Raw genomic sequence first — 12,344 nt, 5'->3', positions numbered from 1 at the left:
TGGAACTTATAGTTTAGTACGGAAAACATAAATAGATACAAACATGCACACACACACACACACGAACTTTATTGCAAGGAAGACAATAGGCCTCAGAAATTATGCACAGAGGGAAAAATACTGAGGCTACTGCTAGTCATGAAGGGTCAGCAGAGTAACTGGCCAGGAAGGGAATGTTAGCCTGATAAGGAGCACATTCAAAGACAAGGTTTATGATGGTGGGCAAGGAAGAAAGCACTGCAGGTGGAGTTTGCAATCAGAGTAACATGGACAGGAACTTTGGAGACAAAGAGGAAAGGGCAAATGGAAAGAACAAGAAGGCTGAGATGGCAGAGAACATTTGAGTTCTCTGCTGAAATGCAACAGACCGTGAACACAGGTCTCAGAAAAGGGGACAAGAAAAATCATGATGCTGTAGCTAATGCTACTGATGTGAATATAAATTGTCCTTGTCACCAAACCAAGGTTAGCATCTTCTACCAGACGTGCAGGTTAAAGTGCTGACTGGCAAACAGGGTAACAGCCTGGGGTCTTCACATGTCTTGAGGGGAGGAATAAAAATTGACATCAGACTCAACACAATGATATCCACTATCAACATCATCCTAGACTTGCTACTTGCTACACTGAGAGAAGGACAGCAGGGAACTCCAACATTACACATGATGTGAGTTTGTTAAACAAGAAATGTCTTAAATATTTTGACTTTTGTTCACTAAGTATGAAAAATTAGTCCCAAAGTATAATTAATAGCCAGTTATAAAAACTTTAATATAATCACAAAAACAAGCAAAAAGCTACATGGTATCTATAATGACAAAGCTAAAACATTACTGAGAAAAATTAACATTCACATGTAAACTGAGAAAACCTTAATATTATAACAACATCAAATGTCTATAAATCAATATATAAACTGAAAATTCTAATCAACATGCATTGGAACTTTTCATAAGATTTATTTGTTCTTATTGGAAAGGCAGACTTACAGAGAAAGCATATCCAACTGCTGATTCACTCCTCAAATGGCTGCTTTCCAGGCAGATCAGCCAGCTGAGCCATCACACCAGCCACCCTTCACTGGAATTTATATAGAAAGCAAAAGAGTGCCACCTGGGGCCCAGTGCAGTAGTCTAGCAGCTAAAGTTCTCATTTTGCACATGCGAGGATCCCATATGGGTGCCAGCTCTAACCCCAGTGGCCCAGCTTCCCTTCTAGTGCCCTGTTTATGGCCTGGGAAAGCAGTCTAGGATAACCCAAAGCCTTGGGACCTTGCACCCGCATGGGAGACCCAGAAGAGGTTCTGGGTTCCTGGCTTCGGATTGGCGCAGCTCCGGCCATTGTGGCACTTGGGGAGTGAATCCATGGACAGAAGATCTTCTTCTCTGTCTCTATTCCTCTTTGTATATATGGTTTTCCAATAAAAATTTTAAAATTGGGCCATCGGGGAAAATAAACACAAAGACATTCTTGAAAAATATTTTTAAAAAGAGTTGTAGTACAAGTGCTGTGGTTCAACAGGCTAACTCTTCACCTTCAAGGACTGGCATCCCATACAGATGTTCGTTCCTAGTCCTGGCTGTTCCACTTCCCATCCAGCTCTCTGCTTATGGTTTGGAAAAGCAGTAGAGGGTGGGACCCTGCATCTAAGTGGGAGATGTGGAAGAGACTTCAGACTTTTGGATTGGCTCAGCTTTTGGCTTGACTTTTGGCTTTGAATTGGCTCAGCTCCGGCCACTGTGACCATTTGAGGAATGATCCAATGGATGGAGTATCATTCCTTCTCTTCTCTGTGGATCTGACTTCCCAATAAAAAGAAATAAATGTAACTCCAGACGTCAAGACATTCTGCAGAGCAGTGGTCATCAAAACAGCCTGGTACTAGTACAGAAACAGAGAAGATCAATGGAACAAATAGAAACAAGAGAAGAAAGCCCACATATGCATAGCCAACTAATATTTGACGAGAAAACGCTGTTGGGACAAACGCTGTTGGGACAATTGGATAGCAACCTGCAGAGGTAAGAAGCAAGACTCTCACCTGTTACCTTGTACAAAAATCAGATCTAACTGGATCAAGGACCTAAATCTGCACCTAGAAATCATCAAGCTATTAGAGAAAAAATACAGGAAACATTTTGCATGTTATAGGCATTGGTAAAGACTTCTTGAAAAAGACATCAAAGCAAGGTAGTCAAAGCCAAAATAAACAAATGGGACTACATCAAAAGTTTTGGAACAACAAAGGAGACATCAACAAAGTGAAGAAGCAACCAACACTACACAACCGATAGGAGACTAATATCCAGGATTTACAAAGAGCTTCAGAATCCCAGCGACAAACAAAAAACTGTGAAGAGACAGATAAAGGAAATGAACATTTTCAAAAGAACAAATTCAAATTAATAATAGGTATATGAAAAGATGCTCAGGCTCCTTAGCCATCAGGGAGACACAAATGAATACCATACTGAGGTTCCATCTAACTCCAGCGCAGTTGGCTTATGTTCAGAATTCTACTAACAACACCTGCTGCCATGGATGTGGGGAGAAAGGTATCCTCCCTCGCTGTTGGTGGGAGTGTAGCTAGTACAACCACTATGGAAATCAGTAAGGAGAGTGCTTAGAGAACTCCGAATTAACCTGCCGAATGACACATTTATCCCACCTCTGGGAATATATCCCAAGAAAATAAAATCTGCATATGAAAAAGAGATCTGTAATCCTATATTTATAGCAGCACAATCCACAATAGCAAAAACATGGAAACAACCCAGATGCCCATCCAAAGAGGAGTAGATAAAGAAAGTGTAGCATACCTACTTCATGGAATACTACTCAACAATTAAAAAAAAAAATGAAATTCTACCATCTGCAACCAAATGGTCCCAACTAGAGACCATTATGCTCAGTGAAATAAGCCAATCCCCAAAGGATAAATACCATATGTTCTCTCTGATATAAGGCAACTTCCATGGGAAGCAGTCATGATGACCCACATAACTTGGTCCATGCCATTCAGGTGCAAAATCTGGACAGAATTCCCTGCTAGAGCTTCAAGCTTTGCAAGCCTCCCTTCCAGCCCCCCAATCCCTGCTACCCTCGAAGGTACTGAGTATAAACAAACGGGTTGGGGCTCTCTTCTTTGCTCCCTTTCTTCCCCTAAAAACAAACAAAAAGCCTGCCTTTTCCCAAGGCAACAGTGACTTCAGGCAGCAATCAGAATGCATCTTCGATGAATCACAGCTTCCCTTCAACATTCTGCTGGCAAACACAGCAAGCACTTTATCTGCAAGCATCTTGCAATTTCTTAAACTATCTTACGTAAATAGGATAAATACATCTGGAGGAACACGATGACAGACAAAGTGAGAAATAATAGACTTCCTTAGAGAAAAACAACCAGTGCCTCCTTATTTCCTTTATCTGAACGGCCCTTCACTCATGTACCACCATCTTCTGACTCGTGCTTCAGTGACGAACATTGGGCTTGTCTACAGTCTTCTGCTTTAGAAGAATAAAATGGGACCAGTGCTGTGGGGTGGTAGGTAAAGCCCCTGCTGTGGGCATCCCAGCTGGGCACTGCTTTAAGTCTCAGCTGTTTCACAACTAATCCAACTCCCTACAAATATACATGGGACACCAATATTTGGGTCCCTGTGTCTACAAGACAGACCAGGATGAAACTCCTGGCTCCTGGCTTTGGCCTGTCCCAGACCTGGCTGTTTTGACCATCTGGGGAGCAAACCAGCAGATAAAGATCTCTCAATCTCTCTCAATAAAAAGCACAGTTATAGACATCCTGAATAATTCTCTATTGAGCAAATGAAACCTTTTTATAAATTTTCTTAAAAGAAATCTTCAAGATAATCAAGTAAATTCTATCAAACATTTAAGGAAATATCACTTGCACACAGATTCTTTCAGGAGGAAAGACTTCAACTTCTTTTGAAGTCAGACTTAGTCTAATACCAAAATAAAAAAAAATTCTAATTAAAAATATATAAACTATAGACCAATATATCTGAAAATAAACACAAAAATCCCAACAAATCTTAGCAAAAGGGAAGTTTACATAAAAAGCTAACCATGTCAACATGGGGTCTAGGTTACTGCAGCTACTACAATTTATCATATTTACAGAATAAAATTATCATAAGTAAAAAGTAAGACATGGTCCCGGCACGATAGCATAGTGGTTAAGGTTCTCACCTTGCATGCCAGGGATCCCATATGGATGCTGGTTCTAACCCCAGCAGCTCCACTTCCCATCCAGCTCCCTGCTTGTGGCCTGGGAAAGCAGCTGAGGGCGGCCCAAAGCCTCGGGACCCTGCACTCACAGGGGACACCCGGAAGAGGCTCCTGCCCACTATTTTTTGGATCAGCTCAGCTCCGGCCGCTGTGGCCGTTTGGACAGTAAACCAGTGGATAGAAGATCATTCTCTCTGTGCCTCCTTCTCTCTATAAACCTGATCTGCCTTTCCACTAAAAATAAAAATTAAAGTCTTAAATTTAAACAATGCGGTATTGACATAAAGATAGTCATACAGATCAAAGGAATGAAGCAGAGGCCAGAAACAAACCTACTGATGTACAGCTCATTAATTTTGCACAAAGGTGTTAGGAAAACATCCTTGAGAAAGGATGATCTTGTAAAGAAATTGATGCCATTAAATGAGTGTCAGTGTTACCTCTCCACCAAACAAAACGCATCAACTTCAATCTTTTACCTCACTTTACTCACAAAGATTACCTCAGAAAGTAACACAAACATGTCAACTAAAATACTTCTTAAAACAAGAAATTAGAGTAAATTTGAGATGAAGCTTTAAAAAAAGGATACAAAAAGCTTGAAACATAAGAAAAAAATGATGAATTCAACTTTCTCAAAATTTAAAACTTTGCTCTTCAAAAAGACACATCCTTAGGAAGAGTTCAGCCAGACTAGGATAAAATATTTGTGAAAAAAAAAAAAAACCTAATAATGGATTTATATCCTGAAAACTATAATAAATTCTTAGAACTCAAAAAGAAAAAAAAAAAAACAAAAAATGACCAAAAGCTTGAACAGACACTTTAATAATCTAGCAAAGGAACAAATATAAAAGAGGCTCAACACCGAAGATCTTTAGAGGATGTAAATACAAACCACAATAATTTATCACTACATACCAGAATAACTTAAAAAGACTGATAATATCAAACGTTGGTGAGAATGCATTAACTGAAAATTTTACAGATGTTGATGGAAAATGGTCATTGTACAGCCATGTAAGAAAACCGTTTGGCAGTTTCTTATATACTTATATGCTTATCACACAACCCAGGAATTCTATTCCTACTTACTTACCAAGGGAAATAACACACGTTTACCTACCCCAAACCCTTACAAAAAAATTCAGATTCTTCCATAATGGCTAAACATCGGGGAACAAAATGTCCACCCATCTGTACACACATTAACAGATACCCAATACAGAGTAGAATACTACTCAGCAGCCAAAATGAACAAATCTCAAAAGTATCATGCTTAATGAAAAGCAGCAAGAAAGGAAAACCATACATTATATGATTGCAATCCCATAAAACTCCAGAAAAGCCAAACCAGCGTGGGAGAAAGCACATCCCCGAATGCCAGGAGGTGAGTGTGGAGTGAGGGCATCCTAGCCATACCTAGCCAAGGGCAGCAGGAGCAATGGCGCTGCAGCACACAGCCTCATCTGCGTGGTGATAGCTATCTGTAAAAATGCATCCGATCACCAATGTGAGTCGTGAGGATGTTACTTTATCATGACTGACAGAACAGAGAAGACATGGAAGGGAGGCAATGAACAGTACACAATGTTTAAAAGAAAACAAAAACAAGACAAAACGAAACACTGACCTGGAATCTGATGGGGTCTCTAAGTCCAAGCTTTCATGAGAGGAAACAGAACAGAGAACATATTACATAACACCACGCAGATGCAATCCTAAAAATCCAGATTGTGGGAACCGTTAAACACGGGTCAGAAAACAATGAAGATGCAAGAGCAAATATTTAAGACTTTGGGGCCACAAGAGGTCTGTTTTTGCTTTGTTTTGTTTTCCTTTTTAACGATCCTTTAAAAATGTAAAAACAATTCTTCTCTGTCCATTATCCCACAACAAGCCTCTGCTGAAAACTGCTATAAAAGACAAATGGTCCATTTTCTCCAAAACATTGCAAGAAGAGGAGGAAAGAGGCAAGGGAAGGGAGAGAGTCCTATAAACACAAACTCACAGGCTGCAAGAACCACTGACCCTACGACCTCACCACACTGCTTTGGAAAACAAGATGGCATGGCTGGAACAACAAATGAAATCAGATGTAAAAATTATAGGATTTTTTTCAATGACAATGTTTTAAAGAAATTTTTCTCTAAATAACCTGAACTAAGTAGTTTATTCTAAATAGTGTTATATTTTTGTTTCTTCAAAACAAAGCAGTGGGTTTATGTGTGAAAAGACGGCTGGGTGCAGCGGGTTAAGACGCTACCTGAATGCATACATCCTATGTAAATGACACTGATTTAAGGCCCTGCTGCTGTACTTCCAACCCAAAACCCTGCAAATGTACCTGGGAAAGCAGGGGAAGATGGTCCAAGCACCTCGCTCCTTGTCACCTAAGTGGGAGAACCATGTGGGAGAGCGGATTTGTATTGCTCCCTGCCTCTACATCTTTCTGTTACTGCCTCTCTAATAAATCAAAAAGAGTGGACTATTATTTGAAAACTAAAAGAAATGTGGGACATGCACACAAATTGATGCAAAGTGAAAAAATATGTATGAATGATGGAAAAAGGATACATTGGTTTTTCTTCTTAAGTAATAATCTATAAAGCACATATGAGACCATAAAACTACAATATAAGAACTCTGACTTTAGAAGCAGATTCGGATTCCAGTCTGACAGTTGTATCAGTAGCAGTGTCCACTATTAATTCAGTGTTTTTTAGCTATAGGGCTCTGTTTCACACTAACATCTAATATTTCATGTAATTCTCAAAAACCTGAAAGAAATACTTTAGAGAAGAATCTGAGCATCAGGATAAAAACCAGCTTAAGAAACAAAGCTGTTGGGTGGAGCAGACTAACTCAGCAGGTTAACTTGAACCCATGAACACAGGTTCTCTAACAGCCAGATACCTTTTTTGTGTGTGTGTGTCAGTTATGAAACTAATTCAGTGCAATGCAATGAAGTATTTTTACGAAGCAACAGATCACTTTTCAGAACTTCTATTGCAGATTTTAGATGAATGTTGTGGATCTCTCTGTAGATTACAGAACTACTTGGAGTTACAATGCAAAAGGGTAGCTATGGATCAATGACTCACCTGCTTTGTGTTTTTCTGTGTGCTACCATTTCACAAACTTTTCAACAGTAAGGAGGCTATCTGAAAACATTCCAGCAGGTCATTTTCACATTTACCTCTGTCACTGGCAGGTGAGGCTGCCACAAGCCTCACCTATCTGCATAGATTTCCACATCCCTACTGCTCTGCACGTAGTCTAACCTGATCCTGTAGTCTCTCTCCTTCAGCCCGCTGGGCCCAGGAAAGTTCCTACTCAGTGACTAACATCTTGCTATCCTCATTTACAGGTTGGCTCCCTGATTCTGAGCCAACACTGCTAGCTGCAAACCATTATGGAGTTGTGTGGATTCCCTTACGATCATCCAGAGAATGAGGGATGCCACAGGGTTTACGGAGAAACCTAAAACACGACATCTTGCATGTTCTGCTATGAAAGAACTGTCATGTGCAGGTGAAAAACACATTCTGAACTCAACAACTCACCTATTAAAAAAAAAAAGCAGGTTGGAGGAAGTGCAGGGTTTAAAAATACACAGATTTCTCCAGAAAGACCTAACCTATAAATCCAGGGAATATGTCTGCATGTAATACTTTTTTAAAAGTCGTTTGCCATTTTGGGAAATGTCACGAATAGAAAAAATATTCATAGAACTGTAGTCACTAACAAAACACATTTTTATCTGTGTTGAAAAAGTGTGAAAGCCACTCTGATGTTTCTGCTGTTCTGAGCTCTTGCCTTTGAGGAAGAAATGCACCATTATGGTATGAGCATTTCCAGAGGAGAATATGGCCGACTACACACATTCAGCAATGGTCAACGGAACTAAGCGCCAGAGTGTGTGCGAAGAACCCAGACTGACCTGACCAGAGTTTAAAAGACACAGACACTCAAACTGAGACTTGATGGCTACACTTTTAACAAAAACAAAAAATCCAGCCAGACAACGTATATCCTCAAACAAATGAGATGACACTGCTTTTTAAAGAGAAGCTTAACAGTGATGTAGACAGGCATGCCGAACACAAAAACAAACCGGATTTCATAATCTCAACAGTGGCAGTTCCCTACTACTAAACTCTAATAATATAGCTTGGGAGCAACAAAGAAGGATTCATCTCATGCTAGCCTTTTTTTTTTTTTTAACCAATTTTGTAAAACAGGATACCACATAATTCTGAAAAAGTAAACAGTGGGCAATTTTCCTGTGTATTCAGGCCAGCACTGTGGCTTAGCACAATAACTGCCACCTGCAATACTGGTACTTTATCTGGATACTAGTTCAAGTCCCAGCTGCTCCACTTCCAATCTAGCTTGCTGTTAATGTGCCTGGGAAAGCAGCACAGGAGAGCCTCCGCTCTATGTGGGAGAAGAAACTCCCAGCTCGTGCCCAGCCCTGGCTGCGGAGGCTAGCTGGACAAATCAGCAGATGAAGATCTCTCTTCCTCTCTGTCGCTCCCACCCTGTCTGTAACTTTGCTTCTCAAATATAGCTTTAAAAATGCAAATGTATTAACACATTAAAAATAGATGTCTAATATATACAGAAAACTAATCTCCAGGACTTGTAAATTCTATAAATAGAAATTTTTGGACAGGTGGTGGTAAATCTAAAAACCAAACACAACCACCACCATACTGAAAGTTTGTTGGACTTGTGACTATTTCTTAAGGACTATACTACTGCAATAATATGGGAGGAAATGATGGTAGTGGTGATAATTGGAGGGGGGGAAGAAAGGAGGGGTAAGTTCTTGTATCTACAAAAGTTTATCATGGAAAATAATAACAATTAAAATTTTTAAAACAAATTTAAAAAGGAATTTTTAAATTTAACTATTAAAAATTAGAGCAATCTAATCTTCCACCTGTGGCACCAGAATCCCGCATGTGTGTCACTTCATGTGCGAGAAGCTCCATTTTCAGTCTAATTATCCACTTGTGGCCTGCAAGAGCGCAGATGATGACCCAAGGCCTTGAGACCCTATATCCTCATGGGAGACCCAGAGGAAGCTCCTGAACTGCCTCAGCTTCATACACTGCAACCATATGGGGCGTGAACCAGTGAATGGAACATCTCTCTGGCTCTACCTCCCAGAAACTCTCCCAAGTAATAATAAATAAATATTAAAAAGTATTAGGATTTTATATAAAAATAAATGCTTGAGATAAGTTTGACACTTTGATATTCTAACTGCTTAAAGTGGATGGCATATTACTTAGTTATGGGAAAAGCTAAACTAACATTCCTTTTTCTTTATATATGTTCTGCCTGGCAAGTGATAAGTCTTAATGAAATCAACAATTCTGGGAATGACATCTGGTGGCTGTCCCCATCCCTGGTACTGACACGGTTAGGATGCTGGAAGTGGGCCACTCTACCTCTCCCCTCCTTTCCCCAGGTACAGGAAGAAGCAAAAGAAAATTGGAAACAATTGTCTCATCCACTTTCCCCTATTCTTAATCAGTAGTCCTTCCCACCTTAAGCAGTAGTCCACATGGGCATGCATCCATATCAATTATATAAACCTTATAAAAAATAAAATTAAATATAGAAACAATAAAGGAAAAAAACACAGCTCATTCATCTTCAAACAGACAATTCTGCAACAGTTCATAAAATCCCTTAACTGATACTGTCAATCCTTCTAAATAGTGTTTCTTCCTTTAATTTTTGGAATCTGAAATATCTCAACATAACATACATAACATATACACATCTGATTTTAATTTAAAGAATCCACAAAAACTCCTTAGGTGTTTTCATCTCTCAACCTATTTTTACCAAATATTAGCACTTCTGTATACATTTCCAGTGCCACAGGAAATAGTACAATATTTTTTTCATATGAAACAGAATAATGGAAACAACCACAAGAGAACTCATAGGAAATGCAAATCTCAAACACATACATTCAATGAATGTGTGTTAACAAACAGCAAATGGAGCTCTAAAAGCATAACTGCACACTTCATTTAGAAGTGAAGGGCTGGCTTCTAGCCTAGTGGTAAAGATGAGTGACCCACACTGGAGAGCCTGGGTCCCACACCTGCTCCTCTGGCTGCTTGCCCCACAGCTAGTGGTGATGGCTCAAGGATTTAGGCTCCCGCCACCCATCTGGGAGGTCTGGACTGTTCTCCTGGTTCCTGGCTTCAGGGTTGGTCCAGCCCACACAAATAGATTAAATCTGTTAATGGGAGGATCTATCTCTCAAATAAATAAAAACTTAAAAAACAAAAAGTCCATAAGATCTCCTGCTGGGATACCTGATCAGATCTTAAGAACAGAGTGTCAGGTTCTCTCAACATGCATACTCCTGACTACAGAAGAGCTCTCTCACTTCATCTGTCTCAACAAGTAGCAGTAATACACTGCATTAGGTACTAAGAATTGCTATTTTGAAAGTGAGTATTAAAAGATATTACTTTTCTCCTAATTATAAAATTAATGTACACTATAAAGTCTTTTTTTTTTCTTTCTCTAAAAAAAGACTACTCACTTAAAATGAAATGTGAGTGACGGAGTGGGAGAGACAGAAAAATCTGCTGGCTACAGCAGCTGGGGCTGGGCCAGGCTAGTCAGGAGTCTGGAACATATTTATATTGGTCTCTTCCACAGGTGGAAAGGTATGAAGTTTGTGGGCCAACTTCTTCCATCTTCCCAAGTACATTATCAGAAGCTGGCCTGGACTTGAACTTGCAGTGACTGGAGTGCAAACTTGTCAAGTGGTGGCTGTGACATAAGAACTACCCAAGTACTTTTTTTTTTTTTTTAAGATTTATTTATTTTTATTGGAAAGTCAGATAAACAGAGAGGAGGAAAGACAGAGAGGAAGATCTGTCTGCTGATTCACTCCCCAAGTGGCTGTAAAGGCTAGAGCTGTACTGATCCGAAGCGAGGAGCTTCTTCGTGGTCTCCCATACAGACGGGTGCAGGGTCCCAAAGCTTTGGGTGGTCCTCGACTGCTTTCCTAGGACACAAGCAGGGAGCTGAATGGGAAGTGGAGCAGCCGGGATAGGAATCAGTGCCCATATGGGATCCTGGCACATGCAAGGCAAGGACTTTAGTCACTAGACTACTGTGTTTGCCCTCAAGTACTTTATTTTTTTTTTTAAGAAAAACAAATAAACCACAATAAAAAGAAAACACCAGCTATTTCATAAATACTAAATCAATAATTTGTGCCAACACAGCACTTTGTAGTGTAGCAGGTAATGCTGCTGCCTGTGAGTGTAGCATCCCATGTGGGTGCTGATTCATATCTCAGCTGCTCCAGTCCTGATCCTGCTCCCTCTCGATGGTGTGGGAAAGCAGCAGAGGATGGCCCAAGTCCTTGGACCCAACTGAGATGAATATTCTAGTTTGTGTTTCAGCCAGGACATTAGGGCCATCCAGGGAATGAGCCAACAGATGGAATAAGGGTTTATGTGTGTGTGTGTCTCTAATTCCTTCAAATAAATAATCTTTTTTTTTTAATATAGTAGGTTTGGCGCTGCGGCACATTCAGTTAAGCAACAGCCTGCAACAGACATCCCACATAGGTTCTGCTTGTGTGACCTAGCAGCCCCACTTTCAATCCAGCTCTCTGCAAATGTGCCTGGGAAAGCACTGGAAGATGGCCACAAGGGCTTGGGCTCCTGTCCTCACATGGGAGACTTGGAAGCTCCAGGCTCCAGATCAGCCTAGCTCCAGTCACTGTGGCCATTTGGACAGTGAATCAGTGAATAGAAGAACTTCTTTATCTAATGCTCGCTCACTGCAACTCTGCTTTTCAAATACACGTTTTTCAGATTTTTTAAATGTACAAGTTCTTCTACTAAAACTTCAAAAATGCAGGTAACTGTGACCAACTTTTTCTGAGATAAGCCATCTCCGTTTCCAACAAAAATTTTAATAGCTGTTTGGCATTATATCAAATTATGTATACGGCATGATATGTTTAATCATGTCACTTTGTGGGACATACAAAGTAAGCACATTGGCCCAGCTCTGACTACTGCCAGCATTTAAGA

The 12,344-nt window shown here is 40.1% G+C and overlaps 1 protein-coding gene across 1 annotated transcript in view; it reads right to left on the bottom strand.

Moving 5' to 3' along the window:
- PAWR (pro-apoptotic WT1 regulator) overlaps positions 1-12,344 on the bottom strand; it is a 99,973-nt gene that overhangs the window by 37,944 nt on the left and 49,685 nt on the right. The gene's annotated exons all lie outside the window — the stretch shown is intronic.

This window comes from Ochotona curzoniae, unplaced genomic scaffold (genome assembly GCF_017591425.1).
Source record: "Ochotona curzoniae isolate NIBS_2020 unplaced genomic scaffold, NIBS_Ocur_1.0 contig_1014, whole genome shotgun sequence".
NCBI classification, from domain to species: domain Eukaryota; kingdom Metazoa; phylum Chordata; class Mammalia; order Lagomorpha; family Ochotonidae; genus Ochotona; species Ochotona curzoniae.
Note: the sequence above shows the minus strand (reverse complement) of the source record. Positions and strands in the feature narration are given on the sequence as shown.